Below are 22,261 nucleotides of genomic sequence, written 5' to 3'. Positions count from 1 at the left end.
GTTTTTGAGCCATAGTGGTGTTGAAAAGCATGAGCTCTGTGATTTTTATGGTTTGGATGAAAGCTATCTTTATTTTGAGAGTGGCTTTTGGGGGATCCCCTATAAAATTCCAATGGAACCTTGAGGATCCATATCCCAGATCCATGTTTTTATGCCATACTGGCTCCGCGTAGTATTGGGTCCATGATTTTTGTGGTTCAGTAGTCCATTGGCAGAAATGTGGCTGTAATCTGACAGTGGTTTCAGGTGGATCCCAGGGAAAAACACGAGGATCCATGCCTCAGATCCATGTTTCTGTGCCATGGCGGTGCCAAAAACCACAGGACCTGTAACGTCATGGTTCAGTCTGTCAGGACAGACGTGGTCTGTGATTTACTGGTGCTTTTGGGTGGGCGGGTAGAGAGCGCGCGCGGGAAACACAGCAAGCCATTAAAATAACATCGACGGCTACAATAACAAGAAGCCTTTTGCTAGAGATACGTTTACCGCGGCCGAAACTGAAGACTCTCGTTTTTCCTTCGGGTGGGATCTCTCCCCCTCGTCCAATCCCGGCGCTGGTTTCGGATTGCTCCGGCGGGGAGGGCGGGGCCTTTCCACACTCCGCAGTTTGGGGGCTTGCGAGCGCGCGGAGCGGAGCTGCGTTCGTGAGGTCGCGATGGGGCTGTACCATGCGATCGGGCCGCACCACCATGTTGCTCCTGGGGGAGGCAGCTTTCCTGCTGGGGGGCTCGGCGCGTACCTCGGGGGGCTCAACTGCCTCATGATGGGGAGCAGAATTTGCAGCCAGCCCAGGGGGAGAGTGCGCGCGCCTGCAGTGCATTTACTTGAGGCGCAACAAGGCAGCCTCCACAGCCTGGTGTCCTCCAGGTGTGGCCGGGGGATGCTGGGAGTTGCAGTGCTACGCATCTGGAGGGCACGAGGTCGCAGGAGGCAGAGTTGCCTGCCGTGTAGTCTGAACCCGACGTCCCATCGCGTTGGTCAGGAGCCCCTGAAGAAGCAATACCAGCCTGAACTTGGGGTGGTGGGGTGGGTTTCCTCCTAGAACTATGTACCGGGTTGCACAGGGGGATCTCCCCTCACCCAGGCTCCAAAGTCTGTGCTGGTCAAGTTACCCTTCCTGCCTTCGGGCACCACTTCCTCCTCTCCTGAAGGCTTTGACACTGCCTGTAAAAGTAGATTTGGGGAGCGGGGAGGGGAGGGGTGGGGGCTCCCCCGTGTTTGTGTAAGTTTTGTTTTCTTCCTGTGCGGTGCATGACACACCATTGCAAGAATTTTGAATAGTTCTGGCAGTAATGAAGGAACCAAACCAAGAAAAGGGAATCATAGAACAGTAGGGTTGGAAGGGGCCTACAAGGCCATCGAGTCCAACCCCCTGCTTAGTGCAGGAATCCAAGTCAGAGCATCCCTGACAAATGGCTGTCCAGCCTCGTCTTGAAGGCCTCCAGTGTGGGAGAGCCCACCACCTCCCCAGGTAATTGGTTCCATTGTCGTATTGCTCTAACAGTCAGCAAGTTTTTCCTGATGTTCAGCCGGAATCTGGCTTCCTGTCATTTGAGCCCATTATTCCGTGTCCTGCACTCTGGGATGATCAAGAAGAGATCCTGGCCTTCTTCTCTGTGACAACCTTTTAAGTACTTGAAGAGCGCTATCCTATCTCCCCTCAGTCTTCTCTTCTCAAGGCTAAACATGCCCAGTTCTTTCAGTCTCTCCTCGTAGGGCTTTGTTTCCAGTCCCCTGATCATCTTTGTTGCCCTCCTCTGAACCCTCACCAGTTTGTCTGCATCCTTCTTCAAGTGTGGTGCCCAGAACTGGACACAGTACTCCAGATGAGGCCTAACCAGTGCTGAGTAGAGGGGAATTAGTACTTCACAGGATTTGGAAGCGATGCTTCTATGAATGCAGCCCAAGATAGCATTTGCCTTTTTTGCAGCCACATCACATTGTTGGCTCATATTCAGCTTGTGATGGACAACAATTCCAAGATCCTTCTCGCTTGTAGTGTGGTTGAGCCACGTATCCCCCATCTTGTCACTGTGTATTTGGTTTCTTCTTCCTAGGTGCAGAACTTGGCATTTGTCCCTATTAAATGTCATTCTGTTGTTTTCTGCCCAGCGCTCCAGTCTATCCAGATCACTTTGAATTTTGTTTCTGTCTTCCAAAGTATTAGCTATCCCGCCCAATTTTGTGTCATCTGCAAATTTGATCAGCATTCCCTGCACCTCCTCCTCCAAGTCATTAATACAAATGTTGAAGAGCACTGGGCCCAGGACTGAGCCCTGCGGTACCCCACTCGTTACCTCTCCCCAGTTTGAGAAGGTCCCATTGAGAAGCACTCTTTGAGTCCGATTCTGTAGCCAACTGTGGATCCACCGGATCGTTGTTTCATCTAGCCCACTTTGAGCTAGTTTGCTCATCAGGATATCATGGGGCACTTTGTCAAAAGCTTTGCTGAAGGTGAGGTATATGATGTCTACAGCATTCCCACGGTCTACAAGGGAGGTGACTTGATCAAAAAATGAGATCAGATTTGTCTGGCAGGACTTGTTTTTGACAAATCCATGTTGGCTTCGAGTAATCACGGCATTGTTGTCAAGGTGCTTCCAGACGGATTGCTTTATGATCTGCTCCAGAATTTTCCCAGGGATAGATGTCAGACTGACTGGTCTGTAGTTCCCAGGTTCCTCCTTTTTGAAGATAGGGACAACGTTAGCCCTCCTCCAGTCATCTGGCACTTCCCCCATCCTCCATGATTTCTAGGGTGTAGAGTGGGGGGTGCAAAACCCCAAGAAGGGGGGCGGGCTCATGTCAGGAACTTTCTGGCTTCCCTTCATTACTTCAACATAACGTAATAAACTATAAAAATTGAGTACACAATTTATTTAAACTATGGGTACAATCCCAATTATTTAAATTTTATAGTGTTTATATATAAACATATATAGTGTTTATATATAAACAACATAATGTCGAAGTTTAAATCCACACTTTAAGAAGAATGCAGACAAGCTGAAGAGGGTTCAGAGGAGGGCAACAAAGATGATCAGGGGACTGGAAACAAAGCCCTATGAAGAGAGACTGAAAGAACTGGGCATGTTTAGAAGAGAAGACTGAAGGGAGATAGCGTAGAGCTGTCCAAGTACTTGAAAGGTTGTCATGGAGAAGAAGGCAGGATCTCTTCTCGATCATCCCAGAGTGCAAGACACGGAATCATGGGCTCAAGTGACAGGAAGCCAGATTCCGGCTGAAAATCAGGAAAAACTTCCTGACTGTTAGAGCAATACGACAGTGGAACCGATTACCTAGGAAGGTAGTGAGTGGGCTCTCCCACACTGGAGGCGTTCAAGACGAGGCTGGACAGCCATCTGTCAGGGATGCTTTGACTTAGATTCCTGCATTGAGCAGGGGGTTGGACTTGATGGTCTTATAGGCCCCTTCCAACCCTACTATTCTATGGTTCTATGAAATCCTTTCAAAATGCTTGGAGGTTACTCCAAATCACAATAATACAAGATCAGTTAAAGGCTGTGTTAGGATGATCATGGGGGCAAAAGAACCCATTGTGGATTCTTCCCCAGCCCCCATGCATGCTGTGCACATGACCGTGATTTGCATAATTAACAGTGTGGGTTCCTGTGTCAGCCAAACCCGGTGTGCAGCATGCCAGGGGTTGCTTCTCACCCACCCCACAACCCCTACTGCAATCCACGGGTTGCACAGTGGATAAGAAGCCACCCCTGCTGTGCCGCGAGCCACATTTGGATGACATGGCAACCTGTGGTGCATCATGGGTAAATATGCAAATCGCTATCGTGCATGTGGGGGAAGAACCTACAATGGGTTCTTTTGCCCCCGCGATCATCCAACTCCATTCAAAATGCATACCACAGGTTAGGAAAGGTAGCACCAAGTCCAAGAGGTCACTGGCATGGTAAATGATCAGTGTCAAGCAGGGGCATTGTTATGATAGGTCCCACCTGGGCACGGGCCCCAGATCTTTTGAGCTGTCCTGCGATTTTTTTTTACATTTTCCCATTGACTTCCATTGGAAAACAAAAACAGCCGTAACATTTTTAGTTTGTAGGATAGATACATGAAATTTGGAGGATTGGTAGCCCCCATGAAGCTGACTGAATATGCCAAATTTCAGGCAGTTAGATCCAATGGCTTTTGTGCTAGTCACAGGTAAATTTTGCTATTTTCAAGAAACTCTGTCAAAGCAAAGAGCTATAATTTTTTTGTGCTTCCACATACATGCATGGAATTTGGGGACCTAGAAGGCCCTATGGAGCTGACTGAACCTACCAAATTTCAGCCTCCACAAACTTCTTTCTCCCCCCACCACTTTAATTTCTCCTAAATAGCTGTAGAACTCAAATTATTCCAAAGGAAGGGTTAGGACTACGTGGCATCATGATCAAGGAACTGCTAAAGCTTTTAAACAGATTCTACAGTTTTAAAAAAGCTAGAAAAATCCCTCCACCACCTCACCTCATAAAGTTAATTTAAGTACGTGGAATCCTTGCAAACCCCGAACAGCCTCCTAAATTCCTCTGAAGTACCACCTCTCTGAAAGGAGCCACTTGGCTTAGGGAATTCTCTCTACCCTCCCCCCCCCATTTCCAATCACCATTCTTCTTTTCTTCTTCCTTCCCCTATCCTGTTCTTTCTCTCTCTTCTTTATTCCACCCAGGGCATATGTTGGGGAATCCTTAAAGAGAATTCTCTTCCATGGGCAAGAGAAGTTCTGAACTGTATTTGACTTTATAAAACAGACAAGAGGGTTGGTTTTTCTCTTCCTCACTCAAGGCTTTGAGAAAAGTGGGTTCACATGGTTGCAGAGAAACAAAACTGGGGCTGTTTTGTTTGTCAGTTGCCCTTATCCAGCAATAGGAAGGGCTGTAGCTCAACAGAGCACATGTTTGGTATGCAGAGGGTCCCAGGTTCAATCCCCAGCATCTCCAGGCAGGGCTAGGAAAGAATCCTGCCAGAAACCCTGGAGAGCCACTGCGGCCAGTCAGTGTCAACGATACTGCGCTAGATGGACCCAGGGTTTGACTCAGTATAAGGCAGCTTCCCATGTTCCTATGAACAGAAAGCTTTAATTTTTATAAAAGGAGTCTTTGGTTTGTTTTTTAAGGGAAGGGGAGATAAATATTGCTAATTTATGCAGTCCTATGTATGCCTGCTGAGAAGTCCCATTATGTTTAATGAGGCTTATCCTCAGGAAAGTGTGCATAGGATTCCAGCACAAGTTACTTTTGCAGGGAGGTTTGCGCCTTGACGTTCTGCATGTTTACTCAGAAATAAGTCCTGAGTTGTGAGCATGGTACTGCAAGCTGAATACAGTGCCTGCCCAATTCCATCTAATGAACTGACTACCCTTTCAGCTCAGTCCTATGCATGTTTTGTCATTTGTGGGTTTGGGTTTTTTTTGCATGAACTCTAGCTTCAGTAGTGAGGGAAAAGCACTTAGTACATGCTGAGAGTTTCTCCATAAATGAGCCCTAGTTTTGAGAACAGACTCATTGGCTGAATCCTGGTAAAGTCTTGGCACAAATGAAGTTATGGGGAGGAAGATACAATGAGAGCTTGTGCATAACAAGGAGGAGGTAGAGAGCAGTTGCACAAAACAAGACATCTGTTTTTATGAAGAGTTGCTGGAGGATGGTAGGATGGGGAGGGATGGTTGCATGGAGGGGAATAGAACTGGTAGGGGGAGAATGTAAGTGCTCAGTGGTGAAAGAAAAACATTCTGCACATGCTCAGAGGCACTCTCTATTTAAGAACATAAGAAGAGCTGTGCTGCATCAGACCAAGATTCATCTAGTCCAGCATTCAGTTCACACAGTGGCCAACCAGATGCCCAGAGGAAACCCACAAGCAGCACATGAGTGCAATAGCACCTTCCCACCCATGTTCCCCTGCTGCCAACACTGGTGAAATGTAAATAAATTCTAGTAATTCTAAATTAGAATGCATGTATATCATTCAGAAACTTTGTAGGTTTCTTGCCTGGGGGGACACCTCTAATGACCTGTGCATTTTCATACAAATTTACCCAAAAGCTATTGGGGAAGGGGTGAATGGAAGGGAAAGCAAATCACTCCCCCCGCAACTGGAGAACTCCCCTTCCACATGAACAGCTGCACCTATCCTTCTGAAACTTGGCTGGTTTCTTACTTAGGGACAACTGTAGGTTGTCTGTAACTTTCAGAACAGTGGTTCAGAAGAAACATAGGGAAATAAGTATGTCCTCTTTTGGAGACCTCAAAATGTCAAGGCCACCCTTGCACAAAAACCCTTGTGGCTAGCATTCTGAAATTTGGCAGACATGATCTCCTCTGATGGGGCAATGAATACTGAAATTTTTATCCAATTCTTACAAGGAATTAAAGTGTTATTGGCAGTTCCCTTTAAAAGAAAATCAAAATATAAACCCTGCACCTATTTTTCTGACATTGGGCAGGTGTAATCCCCTTCCAGGGGGCTACTATGCCTGAAATGATCATCCAGTTCTGACCAAGAGAAAAAACTTACAGTTTCTTTTCTAATTTCCCATGGTAGTCAGCAGGAAGCATAAAGACTCATTTTTCCAAACTTTGTCTCAGGTTTGGTGCTGAGCTGAAGTGGTCCGACTACAAATTGGCCCGAGCAGAAGCCGGATGTTTCCCAAAATGCTGAATCGGGGTCTGAGTTGGGGGGGGGGGTCAGTGCACACTTCTTATGTATGTATGTAATCTATACACATATGCAAGCACACTGCATGAACACACTACACACACACATATTAGACATGTGCTTAGACATGTATGTATGTATGTATGTATGAATGCAAATTTGTGTTATGGGCCTGTGCCCCGGATCTTTTAAAAACCTAGCAACGCCCCTGATGTCAAGGAAGCTATTAGAGAAAATAAGTCTTCCTTCAGAAAATGGAAGTCTTGCCCAAGTGAGGAAAACAAAAGGGAGCACAAGCTTGCACAAAGGAGATGCAAGCAGACAATAAGAGATTTTAAAAAGCATTTTGAGGACCACATCACTAACAATCTCAAGGCCAACAATGAAGAATTCTTTAAATATGTCAGAAGCAGAAAACCAGCTAGGGAGGCAGTTGGACCATTGGATGACAATGGAGTTCAAGGAGTCATGAAGAAGCTGAATGAATTCTTTTCATCCATCTTCACTGCAGAAGATATAGGAGAGATACCTGTGCCTGAACTGATGTTTTCAGGAAGGGAGTCTGAGGAACTGAGGCAAATAATGGTGACAAAATATGAAGTTCTCAACCTTATTGATGAACTGAAAACAAATTAATCGCCTGGCCCAGATGGTATCCATCCTAGAGTTCTCAAAGAACTCAGATATGAAATTACTGATCTTCTAACCAAAATAGGCAATATGTCCCTAAGATCAGCCTCTATACTAGAGGACTGGAAGATGGCCAGTGTAACACCAATTTTCAAAAAGGGATCTGGGGGGACCCGGGAAATTACAGGCCGGTTAGCTTAACGGCTGTTCCGGGTAAATTGGTTGAAGGCATTATTAAAGATAAAATTAGTAAGCATATAGAAGGACAAGCCCTGCCGAAAAAGAATCAACACAGCTTCCTCAAAGTTAAGACCTGTCTCACTAACCTTTCAGAGTTCTTTGCGAGTGTCAATAAACATGTAGACAGGGGTGATCTAGTAGAAAATGTTTACTTGGACTTCCAAAAGGCTTTTGACAAAGTCCCTCACCAAAGACTCCTGAGCAAACTTAGCAGTCACAAAATAAAAGGACAGGTCCTCTTATGGATCAGTAACTGGTTAAAGAACAGAAAGCAGAGAGTAGGAATAAATGGTAAATTCTCCCAATGGAGGGAAGTAAATAGTGGGGTCTCACAGGGATCTGTATTAGGACCAATGCTTTTCAACCTGTTCATAAATGATCTGGAATCAGGAGTGAGCAGTGAAGTGGCCAGGTTTGCCGATGACACCAAATTATTTAGGGTGGTTAAAACAAAAAGGGACTGTGAACAGCTCCAAAAGGATCTCTCCAAACTGGGAGAATGGGCATCTAAATGGCAAATACAATTCAAGGTAAGCAAGTGTAAAGTGATGCACGTGGGGGCAAAAAATCCAAAGTTCAAGTATAGCCTGATGGGATCTGAGCTAGGGGTGACCGACCAGGAAAGAGATCTTGGGGTTGTGGTGGACAATTCAATGAGGATGTCAACCCAGTGTGCGGCCGCTTTAAAAAAGTTGGGCATAATTAGAAATTGAATTGAGAATAAAACTGCCAATATCATACTGCCCCTATGTGACCATACTTGGAATACTGTGTCTAGTTCTGGTCACCACACCTCAAAAAAGATACTGTAGAGCTGGAAAAAGTGCAGAGGAGGGCAACGAAAATGATCTAGGGGCTTGAGCATCTCACCTATGAGGAAAAGTTACAACAGCTGGGATTGTTTAGCTTGGAGAAGAGAGTAAGGGGAGACACGATAGAGGTGTACAAAATTATGCATGGTGTGGAGAATGTGGATAGAGACATTTTTCTCCCTCTCAACGTAATATTAGAAACCAGGGTCATCTCATAAAACTGATTGGTGAGAAATTCACGACAGATAGGAAGTACATCTTCACACAATGCGTAGTTAAGCTATGGAATTCACTACCACAAGACATAGTGATGGCTACCAATCTGGATGGCTTTAAATGGGGGTTGGACAAATTCCTGGAGGAGAAGGCTATCGATGGTTACCAGTCCTGATGGCTGTATGCTACCTCCAGTTTCAGAGGCAGTGAGCCTATGTACACCAGTTGCTGGGGAACATGGGCGGGAGGGTGCTGTTGTACTCATGTCCTGCTTGCGGGTTTCCTGTGGGCAGCTGGTTGGCCACTGTGTGGACAGAATGCTGGACTAGATGGACCCTTGGTCTGATCCGGCATGACTCTTCTTATGTTCTTATGTTCCTAATCTTTCAGCTGTATTCTGGTGTGGGCGGAAGAGTGCTTCCTGTTGTGCTCAGCCACAGAGCAGTTTGCGAAAAAGCGGTTTCTTTCTCCCCCAAGCTCCCCCTCCAAAAATAAGACCTCATATGTGTTTCTGTTCTTGTTGCGTTTTGTTTTTCTTTTTTTTAAAAATAGAATTATATCAAAAACCACCCTCATGGCAGAAAGCGAAGAGGATCTAAAGAGCCTCTTGTTGAGGGTGAAAGAGGAGAGTGAAAAGCTGGTTTGAAACTCAACATTAAAAAAACTAAGATCATGGCATCTGGCCCCATCACTTCCTAGCATATAGAAGGGGAAGAAATGGAAGCAGTGACAGATTTTACTTTCTTGGGCTCCAAGATCACCGCAGACAGTGGCTGTAGCCATGAAATTAAAAGACGCTTGCTCCTTGGGAGGAAAGCTATGGCAAACCTAAACAGCATAGTAAGAAGCGGAGACATCACCTTGCCGACAAAGGTCCGTCTAATCAAAGCTATGGTTTTCCCAGTAGTAATGTATGGCTGTGAGAGCTGGACTATAAGGAAGGCTGAGCGCCGAAGAACTGATGCTTTCGAACTGTGGTGCTGGAGAAGACTCTTACGAGTCCCCTGGACTGCAAGGAGGTCAAATCAGTCCATCCTAAAGGAAATCAACCCTGAGTGCTCATTGGAAGGACAGATACTGAAGCTGAAGCTCCAATATTTTGGCCACCTAATGCGAAGAGAAAACTCCCTGGAAAAGACCCTGATGCTGGGAAAGACTGAAGGCAAAAGGAGAAGGGGACGGCAGAGGATGAGATGGCTAGATAGCATCACCGATGCAATGAATATGGACTTGAGCACGCTCAGGGAGAGAGCGGAGGACAGGAAGGCCTGGCGTGCTATGGTGCATGGGGTCACGAAGAGTTGCGAACAACTGAACAACAACAACAACAACAGGGAAAGGCTGGGTGAACAAGTGTGTTTTCAGGAGGTGTCTGAAGGATGCCACATTCTGTGCCTGCTGAACTGCACGAGGGAGGGTTTCCCAAAGGCTGGGCTTCGCTACTGAGAAGGTCCGCCATCAGGGTATCGCATGGCGATATTCTGTTAATTTCAGAAAGACCGGCAAGGCCGCCTCGGCTGATCTTAAAGGTCGCCTGGGTACGTATAAGGGAAGGCAGTCTGCTAGGCACACTGGTCCCAAGTTGTTAAGGTACATGGCTCGGTAGCCAATAGGCAGCCAGTGCAGTTCTTTTAGCAGAGATGTTATGTGAGCAGAGCTGGGTGTCCCAGCAACACCCTAGCTGCTGTCTGCACTAGCTGCAGCTTCTGAACCACGCACAAGGGCAGCTCCACGTAGAGCGCATTGCAGTACCCTAATTGTGAGGTTACCAGTGCGTGGATCACCGTGGATAGGCTATCCCTATTCAGGAACGGGATGGCACGATAGCTGCCACACTCCCCCGACACATGTACCTTTGGAGTTCAAGCACAAAGCCACATTGCAGTTACTTGTCCTCATTGAGGATTCCAACAGCAAATCCTAAAAATCCTGAAGAATCCCTCACCGTTGGCTGTGCTGGTTAGGGCTGATGGGAGTTGTAGGCCATAACATCTGGAGGGCTACCAGTTGCCCACCCCTGCTTTTAGGGGTGGGGGGAAACAGTACAAGAGATAGGAACTGGAGAGGAGACTGGGCCTACTGTGGTTCTGATGCTTTTTGTGTCTCTTTCAGGGTTTCACACCTGACAGCGCATGGCTGGCTGTGAGCTGAGGAGAGATGGGAGCAAAGGGGGGCATTTGCAGTATGGCTGTGAGGGAAGCAGCTTCATCAGCTTTGACAAGGAGACCCTCTCCTGGATGGTAGCCGATGCCACAGCCTGAATAACCAAGAGGAAGTGGGAGGCTGAGGGAATTCAAGCCCAGATATGGAAGGCCTACCTGGAGGAGGAATGCTTTGAGTGGCTGCTGAGATTCCTGGACTATGGGAAGGAGGCTGTGCTGAGGACAGGTGAGGATGGGCAGAGGGGTGAGCGCTTGTGGGTGGTGGGGAAGGATAAAAATCCTCCCCCTCCCCACGTTATGCCCAGTCTGAACAGCCCACCTATGTTTTATGCAGGTGGTTGAAGTCTGGGGCTGCTTCATGCTACAGCAAGCGGGGAGGAGGGTACATTTTTTCATGCACCTCAAATAAAAGTCTCCCTCGAAGCAGAAATCTAACAACAGAGGAGAGAGACTAAGCTGGGCTCCAAGTTACTCACTTTCTACTTGCACGAGGTGTGTGTGTGTGTGTGTGTGCTGGGGGTGGGAGGTTCCCTAGGTGTGGTACATTAAAAAATGTGGCCCCTTGTGCTTGCACTCTGATGTGGTACAGCCCCCTCCACCATTTCAGGGCTGTCCCACATTCTGCTGCAGGCACACAGCTGGCCTGAGAGGATTGCAGAAGGGAAGAGCGCATTGGCCACACAGTGAAGGTTTTGCTGGGCTGGACCATTTTCGAATGCGGGTGGTCAGGAGGTGGCATGTTGGGACGGAAGCACCTCTGTCCCTGGAAAGCTGCACCTGCCCGGCATTGTTTCTCTCTGCCCTGAATGAGATGCCCTTCTGTCCTGCTGCCCTCCCCCAGCTCCGCAGACTGGCAGGGTGCGGCCTCCCTCCCCACCCCCATCACTGACTTAGGGCCAGCATCCTTCACTGCTCTCCAGAGGATTCCCTGGCCCACCTGCCCTTGTCCAGCCACACATCCATCACCTCCTTGTCTGTAGGGAAGAGGGAATAATTGAAAAGCGGGCAGGGAGGCAGAAATGGGGGCTCCAAATTTTATGGAGGAGAGGAGACTATCCAGGGTTCCCTCATACACTTCTCTGCAGGGCTTTTGCCCTTGAGGTTGCCCAAGGTTACCAAGTGCTGTTTTAAAAAAATTCAGATTAAATGTGTCTGAGCCTGGGCTGAGCACATTTCCCTGTCTGGTGGAAGCGTCTTTTTAAAAGGTGTTGTAAGACTATGGTGCTTTTGTGCGTGTGCAGACTGCCCCATCTCAAAGTACAATTTCTTTTTCTTAAAAATTGATCCTGTAGATAACAAGAAAATCACTGACCCCGTAGCCTTTTTCTGTTTCTGGCTTTATATCCTCCAGACATTCTGGCTGGGCCTTTAGTTGTCTCCACTCCAGGCAGATTCACTAAAATAAATATTAAACTCCATGAAAGATGAAAGCTGGCCGAAGGAAGGAAGTGATGGATGATAACTCTGGGAGAGTGGAGAGTGGCAGATCTAGCCTCCATCCCTTGAAAGGAATAGCCAAGATCAGTCTGAGTTACACTCTCAGAGGACTCTGAATCAAATTCAGTCCTGGAAACTTTGGGCCAAACTAGACGGAAATGCTTTGTGAAGCGATTTGGGCAAAATCCGCATTTTCACAGAATCAAATTAGCTCTTTCCACAGTACACGTGGTGCTGTATTCCTCCGCTTTTGAAGAGTATACAGGAACTGAAGCCGCATTAGTTGGGGTGGGGTGGGTGAGTCCCGCCGCAAGTAGAAATGAACGACATCAGCAATTGTGTAGGTGCGGGGTGGCCAATGAGCACAGGTTTGCTCCCCCTCCCTCCCTTCCTCACCTGTTCGACAAAGTGCAATGGAGGACTTGCTTACGAGCAGATGTTCATGACAAACCCCACACTCCCCACATACACACACATTTCTGAGGTGGGCGGGCGGGCGGGCGGGCAGGCAGCTGCCACTGCCTGGAGACTGAGCAGAATGAGCGGAGTGCAAGAGGCGCTGAGAACAGAGAGCGCAGAGCCGGCGAGGAAGGAGAGCGACTAGCACATTGTCTTTGATGTATATTAACTGCCCAAACAACAGGCTCCCCCCACCCAAACACGGGCTCAATGTAGTGCTTCTGATTACATGTTCATGAAAATCATCCTCCCTGGCATCCACCCTTTTGTAGTTGCGCAGCTTCGGATCAACAGGCGTCCACCGTTTCTCAGCTGTGCTCCTGCGTAGCTGCACAGTTTCAAAACAGCAGGGCTGGCTCTCTTCTCCACTCCTGCACTCAATCAATATTTAAAGTGAGAGGCAGCGACATGAGGCAACGGGTTCCTTCTGGGTAGACATGCTGACCCCTCTGTCCTGCCCCCCCCGCTACCTTCCCTTCCGCCAATCAGCACCGCCTCCACCAGCCCATGCTGAAGCCCGCTCCTGAACTCCCAAACAGCACTGAAGCCGCTGTGACAGGAGAATCCGACACAAAATGAGTTTGAAAAAAACTTCGGGCAAGAAACGCCAGGCTACGGAGAGCAGTGCGTGTCATCTGATGCTATCAATTTGGGGGTAAACATTTGGGGAGGAAAAGCCCCACGTAGATGGGGCCCTAGTCATTTTCACTGCAAGGCGCTCACTCAGAGAGTTTTCATATTTTAGTATTTTCAAAGTTTATCGAGAAGTCAAGGGAGGCTGGTGGAGTTGTTTTCTTCAAGTGCAATCCTATATGTGTTTAGACAGAGAAAAGGCTTACAGCTCCCAGCATGCCTCAGCCAGCCATGCTGGCTGGGTCATGCTGGGAGTTGTAGGACTTTTCTCTGTCTAAACAGGCATAGGATTGCACCCTTAATCTCTTAGGGATCCTGCAGGGATATTGAATCTCAGAGGGGGGACTAGTTAGGACCAGGTGTTCTTTAAATAATTCTCCATCCTCCCAACCAATGGTGAGGCTCTGGTTCAACACTGCTGATGCCACTTCTGCAGAGCCCCCAATGGTGAAGGTGACACGCAAGGTGGACTACGACAGCATGGAGACCCTCATCTGCCGGGCCCATGGCTTCTACCCCAAGGAAATCAGCGCCACCTGGAGGAAGGATGGGGAGGTCTGGGTGCAGGACACGTTCTGTGGGGTTGTGGCCCCCAACTCAGATGGGACCTACCACACCTGGCTGGGCATCAAGATCGACCCCAAGGATAGGGACCCCTACCGGTGCCACGTGGAACATGACGGCCTGCCAGAACCTCTGGACGTGGCTTGGGAGGAGCCTGGTGAGAGACTGTGGAGCATGGAGATGAATGGTGCCTGTGTTGGAGTGGAGGATTCTGAGAGGTGAGCTTCCACCTAGGGAGGAAGGAGGGATGAAAACTAGAGCTCCTCCTATCAGCGTCACAGGCGACTTCAGCAGCACCCTATGCGTGTTTCTGGGTGCAAAGCAAACGACTGGGGTTCTGTTGTTTTTATCATGTAGCCATTTTTGGTAACTACCCACTGCTTCACAGGCCTAAACTTAAAATTATATGTCATAGAGCGAGAGATGGCTGCCCTCTTTCTGCCTGTAAGCCTGAGTGGCTGTGTTGCTCTCATGCAAATATTTGAATTATTCAGTGCAAGCAAATCAGCAAAATGTGAGGAGTCAAGCCTTACTATAAATTTCCCCCTGTGGTGACCCACCCCCACTCCCAGTCCAGCTCTAGCAGGTCTCTTGCAATCCTTGGCAGGTGATGGTGGGGGGCTGCTCTAGGGATATCCCCCACCCACCATTTCATCTCTCTCAACTCAGTGGGCTTCCCAGCTCTCAGACCTCCCCCATAACAAGAAAAGATTGTTGGGGGTCTCGCTTCAGTTACTTTGCTCTTTTTCTCAATTCAGCTTTAGCATCCAGCACAAAGATCATTATTGGCTGCATTGTGGGGGTTGTCTTGTTGGTGGCTGCGTTCACCGGGATCTATTTGCACAGTAAGTAAACTGAGAGTGCATTTGCTGTGTGGTGGGGAGTCTTTCTTTGGATGGAAAGGGCCCGTTTTCCTGCTGGGTCTACCCCTTTTGGAGGGTGTCCATGACCTGGGAGCATGGGCTGCTCTTGACCTGGTTGCTATGACCTGGTTGCCATGACCTGGGAGCATGGGCTGCTCTTGACCTGGTTGCCATGACCTGGTTGCCATGACCTGGGAGCATGGGCTGCTCTTGACCTGGTTGCTGTGACCTGGTTGCCATGACCTGGGAGCATGGGCTGCTCTTGACCTGGTTGCCATGACCTGGTTGCCATGACCTGGGAGCATGGGCTGCTCTTGACCTGGTTGCCATGACCTGGTTGCCATGACCTGGGAGCATGGGCTGCTCTTCTGGTCTACTCTGCTCCCTCTCCCCGCTCTCATCATGAGCGTCTTGGCCTCTTCCCTGGGGATTCAGCCATGTCATACAAGCCACTCTGATGCTTAGTGGGTGCTCCATTCCTCTCCATAGATGGCAAGAGTCATCCCAGTTCTCTCCCCTTGAAGCTTTGGGGCCAAAACGTGGCATAGAAATACTCCAATAAAAATAAAGTGACACCCATCCCACCCACTTCTTCCGATACTGGGTTGTCCTCAAGGATTGTTCCAGAATGAAGATTAGAAGCAATGGGGTTACCCTGGAGCAAATGAGGTTGTTGGTTGCTACCTGGAAAGCCTTCCCACCTCTGCTAATGGCAGTTGCCTGGAGCCTTTGTGGGACCTCCTTCCCTGGAGGTTGTTAGGAAGAGGCTGGAAAAGCCTTTCCTGGGAGCCCTTCCTTGCAAAGCGTGAGATTGGATGACCTCCGGGGATAACTTTCAGCTGTAACTGTCTGATTCTGTCCCTGCAGAGAAACATCAAGATGGCTACACAGCGGCATCAGGTGAGTGATACCTTCCTCTTGCAAGTTTACTCCAGCACAGGGCAGGCCTTGGGTGGGAAATGGAGGCCTGGGACGATTAGCTGAGGTAGGTTTGTGTGTGTACACAAGGACTGGGCTGCCCCTGAAGCTGCAGAGGACCTCTTGCCAGCAACCACTGACCTGCTCTCTGCCCCCAGAAGTGATCCAGGGAAGGTCCCTCTTCCACATACACCGGGGCTGTAGATCCCGGGGAGAGAGATCTGGCCCAGGAAATACACTGCAAAGAGTGAGCCAGGCTGAGGGAGGGGCTCTAATTTGGCTGACTTGCTTATGTACCAGATTTGTATGCTACCTCGCAGCATAAATATTTTCAGGGTGACTCACAACAATAAAAGATCTAGGAAGAAGCAGCTGGGAGAGGAAAGAAAGAGGGAAGAAAGATGTTTGACTGTGTTTTAATCTGCTCAATAACAAATCTTCTCCGGGTGGATTTCAAAGGATTAAAAGAATAAAATGGAATACAATAAAAAAATATGTCTATGGGGGATTGTTGATCTACCTGGGACCTTCAGATCTGGCTGCTCAGCACAAATACGTATGTGAGTGTCAGACACACAAACCCCTCTTCTCTTTTGGCTGTGCTGCCCTCTTGGTTCTCTGCCCTCCTTGGTTCTCTGCCCTCCTTGCTGCCTGTCCACTCCCTTCCTGCCTCTGCTGTTCTGTGGCTAATGGCTTTAGCTTCCATGCCAGAGCTGTTGGCTGCCACCAAGGCATTGCTTTACGGCAGTTAGCCAGAAGTGGAAATAAAATCACTGATTCCACACAGCAGTGAATGGAGCACTATTTTATCTGGCAGTGCCAAATCTTGGATCCTTTAAGAAGGTTTACTCACAAGTCAGTCTGTGGTAACTGTCATTAATAGCTTCCAGTTTGCAGTTCTCCTTGCTTCCTGCTAAGCATGACAGCGGAATTGCTGATGAATAGCCTGGTAATTGCACCTTTAATGGCCTCATTTAATTTCCCCACAATGTCATTTTCTGTTCCCTTGGTGCTTGGGATGCCTTTAATTGTCTTCTCATTTTTAATAGCAAAATGGCACTAGTTCCTTATAAAAAAAGATGAAAAGAGAAAAACAAAGGGAAGAAAACGGTAATTAAAAGCTCCCCCTCTCATGCCAGGGAACAGAAACTGATATGAAGGGGCAATTCATCAGCCTATTCATCAGTATTCCTGCTCAACAGGAAGCAATGCAAGCAACATTTACTACAAGCAAGAAGCTTTTAATTAAAGACATAGTTGTCCTAAAAGTTTTCACTAGTGCTTTGCCAGTCAGCACTGAGCTTTGGAGGCCACGAACAGGTTTTATTTATTTTTTTAAATTGCCACAAATCAGGCCTGAAAATGGAAGGACAACACAGGGAATGCTTCAATGCAATGATTTTGCACCAGTGTCAGCCAGATGCTTTATCAAAATGTATTATGGATATGGTCAATGAAGGAACTGAAAGACAGTAAACCTAAGAGAGCAAAGAGCAGCAAATGCAGCATCCCTTCCTTGGAGGAGCAGTGAAGATCAGTCAGTTTATGACCTTCCTTTCAGCCAGGGAGGCCCTTTCTCATTCACTCCAAGGAGCTCACTAGGAGTTTTCATACCTGAGTATTTTCAAAGCTAATAAAGAAGCCAAGGGGGCCTGGAGAATCCCATTTCTTAGAGCTGGTTGGCATTTTCTTTTTCTAATCTCCAGGGATCCTGCAGGGATATTGAATCTCAAAGGTAGGACTACATGTTTGTAAAGTAAATCATCCCTCCTGCAGTATTCATGGCTGTAATGGCATTTGTTGCAGAACCCCCACTGGGGAAGCTGGACTATGATGCCATGGAAACCACTTCCAGTGACCACGTCTTCTACTGCAAGAAGATTGATGCTGCCTTGACAAACAACCGAGAGATCTTGGCAGAGGTGGTTAGTGGCCAATCTTACTGGTCGGGCAGAAAGGTAGCGCCAAGGAGAGTCACCCAAGGAGGAGCCAACTACACCCAGAGTTAAGGCTGGAGGAACACTGAAGGGCTTAAAAATTGTCGACTCAGTGCAGCAAAGCAGCTTTTAAAAATGTTACACAGTAGAACCCAGAGTTAAGAGCAGAGGAGTCTTGAAAGGCATTAAAGTTGGCAAGGCCATGGAGCATTCCTGTTTTTTAAGGCATTGCACAGTACAATCTAGAAACACGGGTAGAGGAACTTGGAGAAGCCTGCGGGCCAAGTGCCATGTGGGTTCTAAAAAAGATTTAAGAGTCCTGCAGCCCAGAAACAACAAAGGCAGAGGAGCATCAAGCTTGTGGGTGGGGAGTCAATTTAAATAGGTCTTAATGAATTTATTCAATGAAATGCTCAGAATAAATGCATAAAGATATATTTGACCTGAATTCCCAATTTTTAACTTGAACCACTGACACACCAATGAATTTTAAAAGCACACAGCTCATTTTCCCAGACCCCAAATCGGCCAGTGAATTTTCGAAAGACACAAATTACTGAACCACAGATTCACCACTTTATTTTAAAAACAGAGCATCTCGCCCATTTTGGAGGGAAACACTGAGCCAGCCAGGCCATTTTAGAAATTGACTGAAATTACACACAAGCCTATTTATTTAGACCCGTGCCATAGACGGGGGCAGAAATGACCCTGCATGGGTCATTTCCAAACCTTCCTGAATTGGCCCAGCAAGGTCATGTGACCCCTCTATGAACTCACCCCATCACATCGGACCAATAGGAAGAGGTTTTAGAGCCCTGAGATACATTCAAGGGTGCAGTTGAGGAAAAATCATGGGTCTCAAAGGGGCGTTCATTGCCCCTGCTTGGAACATGTCTGGGGAAGGAAAGTGTCTATCAAATCTGGCTGGCCCTGCTTCTGAATGGCTGGTGGGAAAGGGTGTTTCTGGGGATAAATCTCTTCCTCTTGGTCAGTGGGATGGGGCATGACCATAAAGGGCCCCCCGCCCCTGCTGGACCAATCTGGGCAGGGGCTGGAAATGGATCCATAGGGGCCATTTCCAACCTCCACATGCGAATTGGGGCTCTTAAACCTCTTCCTCTTGGTCCATTATGATGTGGTGAATTCGTAGGAGGGTCATATGACCCCACTGGGCCAGTCCTGTGGTGTCATTTCTGCCTCCATGTATGACAGTGATCTAAAACCTCTTCCTATTGGTCCATGGCAGCATGACGAGTTCAAAGAGGGGTCACGTGACCCCCATCAGACGATCCCTCCATTAGGGCGGGCCTTCCAGCAGCGGTGAGGCTAAACCACATGTCCCGTTTGAATATGCGGTGGGTCCATCTTATATTTGAGAAATGGGCTTAGAGTTTGATGTGAAGTAGCCTTTTTCACTACTTCTGTATCATATTGGCAAATTGAACGCTCAGCCACTGCCACGTCCTGCTGGGAAAGGAAACACCCTGCCTCTGAAGCAACCTAACCTCTTTCCCTCTCAGGGAACAACTGGTGTTTCCAACTGGATGTGGCAGTGCTGAAACAGCCAGGTTGGGGCAATCCCATGGTTGTCATGGAGACCATGACATTCTGCAGCTCCGCAAACAAGGCGCCCTCGGCATGAGTGTTGACATCCCCCCAAACCAGCAGACTGGGGGTCCACACCTGTGCTCATTGTCGAAGGCCTTCCTCCAGGTGCTGCCTCCTGAGGGAGGGTCAGAAGGTGGCAACAAGGAAGAGGGCATTCTTGGTGGTGGCCCTCGTGTATTGGAATGAACTCCCCAGTGGGGCTCAATTATTTTTTGAGTGCCAGGTTAAGACCTTCCTCTACTCTCAAGCATTTGACAGCATATGACAAGGTTTTTAATCAGATTATGGGATATTGTTTTGGGGGGTGGGGTGCCTGCTGTCTCGTGATATGTTTGTGGGGTGTCTGCTGTCTCTTGATATGTTTGTCTGCTGTCTCTAGACTGTTTTTATATTTTGCCCTATTGTATTTTAAGGTTTCTAATCTCTGTAAACTGCCCAGACAACTTTGCCTATTGGGAAATAATATTATCCCATCAGTCTGTTTCCCGCCTCCCAGCTGAGCAGAGCAGAGCAGAGCAAGCTGCTCCAGCTGGTCCAGGGACTACAGAAGCAGGCAAGCTCCCAGAGAGCGAGCGAACAGAGCGAGCGAACAGGGGGAGCAAACAGGAGTTGGCCAGGGGAGTTGCAGTGGTTGAAGAGACAAAGGAGACAAAGGAGACAGAGGCTAAGAGGTAAGTGGGTTGCAGGAAGCCCAGGGCGCTGCCCTTTATCCTTCTGACTGGCTGTGAGCTCACCAGGAGCTTCTGAGAGCTCCAACTGAATTGGAGGGGTGTGGCCTGAGTACTCCCAGCAGCTGACTGGGCGGGAAGCTTCAGTCTGTTTCCCGCCTCCCAGCTGAGCAGAGCAGAGCAGAGCAAGCTGCTCCAGCTGGTCCAGGGACTACAGAAGCAGGCAAGCTCCCAGAGAGCGAGCGAACGGGGGGAGCAAACAGGAGTTGGCCAGGGGAGTTGCAGTGGTTGAAGAGACAAAGGAGACAAAGGAGACAGAGGCTAAGAGGTAAGTGGGTTGCAGGAAGCCCAGGGCGCTGCCCTTTATCCTTCTGACTGGCTGTGAGCTCACCAGGAGCTTCTGAGAGCTCCAACTGAATTGGAGGGGTGTGGCCTGAGTACTCCCAGCAGCTGACTGGGCGGGAAGCTTCAGTCTGTTTCCCGCCTCCCAGCTGAGCAGAGCAGAGCAAGCTGCTCCAGCTGGTCCAGGGACTACAGAAGCAGGCAAGCTCCCAGAGAGCGAGCGAACAGAGCGAGCGAACAGGGGGAGCAAACAGGAGTTGGCCAGGGGAGTTGCAGTGGTTGAAGAGACAAAGGAGACAAAGGAGACAGAGGCTAAGAGGTAAGTGGGTTGCAGGAAGCCCAGGGCGCTGCCCTTTATCCTTCTGACTGGCTGTGAGCTCACCAGGAGCTTCTGAGAGCTCTAACTGAATTGGAGGGGTGTGGCCTGAGTACTCCCAGCAGCTGACTGGGCGGGAAGCTTCAGTCTGTTTCCCGCCTCCCAGCTGAGCAGAGCAGAGCAAGCTGCTCCAGCTGGTCCAGGGACTACAGAAGCAGGCAAGCTCCCAGAGAGCGAGCGAACAGAGCGAGTGAACAGGGGGAGCAAACAGGAGTTGGCCAGGGGAGTTCGGCAGGGGAGGTCAAGGGGGAGGTCCCTAACATTTTTTTTTTTTTTACTAACTTTTTTTCATTTATTTGTCTTGTAACACACACTTCCACACCAGTGGGACTCTGCTTTTAACCTCTACTGAGTAGAGGAGGAGGCACAGGCTAGTCTAGAACAATCACAAAGCTAGATACAAAAAGGGAAAAGAGGCTATGGAAGGACAAGACTCTCCAGTGGTGGTGACCTGCAAGGTGTGTGCCATGTTTGTTTTCTTGCCTGAGAACAACATGGCCTACACCTGCAACAAGTGCAAGTTGATCACGCTGCTGGAGGAAAAAGTAAGTGGACTGGAGCGGCGACTGTCAACCCTCCGGGGAATAAGAGAACACGAAGAGTTCTTGGACAGGATGGGGGAACTACAGCAGCAAAGGGCAGACCAGAAGCTTGAAGAGCAACAGCAAGATGAGGCAGTGGGAAATGCTGAGGTGAAGAAAAATGGAGTAGAGGATACTCCTTGGAAAACGGTGACAGTTAGGAGAAGAAGAACTAGACGCCACTCTGCACCAGTGGAAGCGGTGGAGCTGTGGAACCGATTCCAGGTACTTGCAGATGAGACTGGAGGACAGCCTGCAGAGGAAGAATCACAAGGGAACCTGCATGAGAGTGAGCAAGAGGCTAAAGGTCAGTCAAACAGAGGCGATGAAACCCAGGCCTACAAGAAGAAGAAGAGAAGAGTGGTAGTAGTGGGAGACTCCTTGCTGCGTGGGATCGAGACCCAAGTATGTCGCGAAGACCCGTGGACTCGCCAGGTATGTTGTCTCCCGGGAGGACAGATTAGAGACGTGACTGAAAGGTTGCCTGCACTCATAAAGCCCACTGACAGGTATCCCTTTCTTCTCATCCATGTGGGAACAAATGATACCGCCAAGCGGAGCTACGAAGAGATCACGTCAGACTTTGAAGCTTTGGGAAGGAAACTCAAGAACTTTGGGGCCCAGATAGTTTTCTCATCCATCCTTCCAGGAGTTAGAAGAGGGACAGAAAGGGAACGAAAAATACTCCGGGTGAATGACTGGCTACGAAGGTGGTGCCGACGAGAGAGATTTGGATTCTGGGACCACGGGCTATACTTCCTGGAAGATGGGCTGTTGGCTAGGGATGGGTTGCACCTCACAAAGGCTGGGAAGAATGTGTTTGGCCACAGCATGAAGAACTTCATCAGGAGGGCTTTAAACTGAATCCTACGGGGAAGGGAGATGTAATGTTGGGGGTAACAATGGACGTAGGCGCATGCACTGCAATGGAGAGAACAGCGCTGATAGCGCCCAATAATAGTCTTCAGACACATGTAGGAAGAAAGCCAGACTATGAAGCACATGGTCTTCGATGTCTATATACTAATGCCCAGAGTATGGGAAACAAACAGAACGAACTTGAACTCTTAATACAGGAGGGAAATTATGACTTGATAGGTATAACTGAGACTTGGTGGGATGACTCTCATGATT

At 48.6% G+C, this 22,261-nt stretch overlaps 1 pseudogene; it reads left to right on the top strand.

Moving 5' to 3' along the window:
• Positions 1-668: 668 nt before the first annotated feature.
• Positions 669-19,346, top strand: LOC146356291 (major histocompatibility complex class I-related protein 1-like; annotated as a pseudogene).
• The last annotated feature ends 2,915 nt before the right edge of the window (positions 19,347-22,261 follow it).

This window comes from Heloderma suspectum, chromosome 2 (genome assembly GCF_057233095.1).
Source record: "Heloderma suspectum isolate Gila_16-S chromosome 2, 16-S_ref, whole genome shotgun sequence".
Classification (NCBI taxonomy): Eukaryota; Metazoa; Chordata; class Lepidosauria; order Squamata; family Helodermatidae; genus Heloderma; species Heloderma suspectum.
This window is presented reverse-complemented; position numbering and strand designations above follow the sequence as displayed.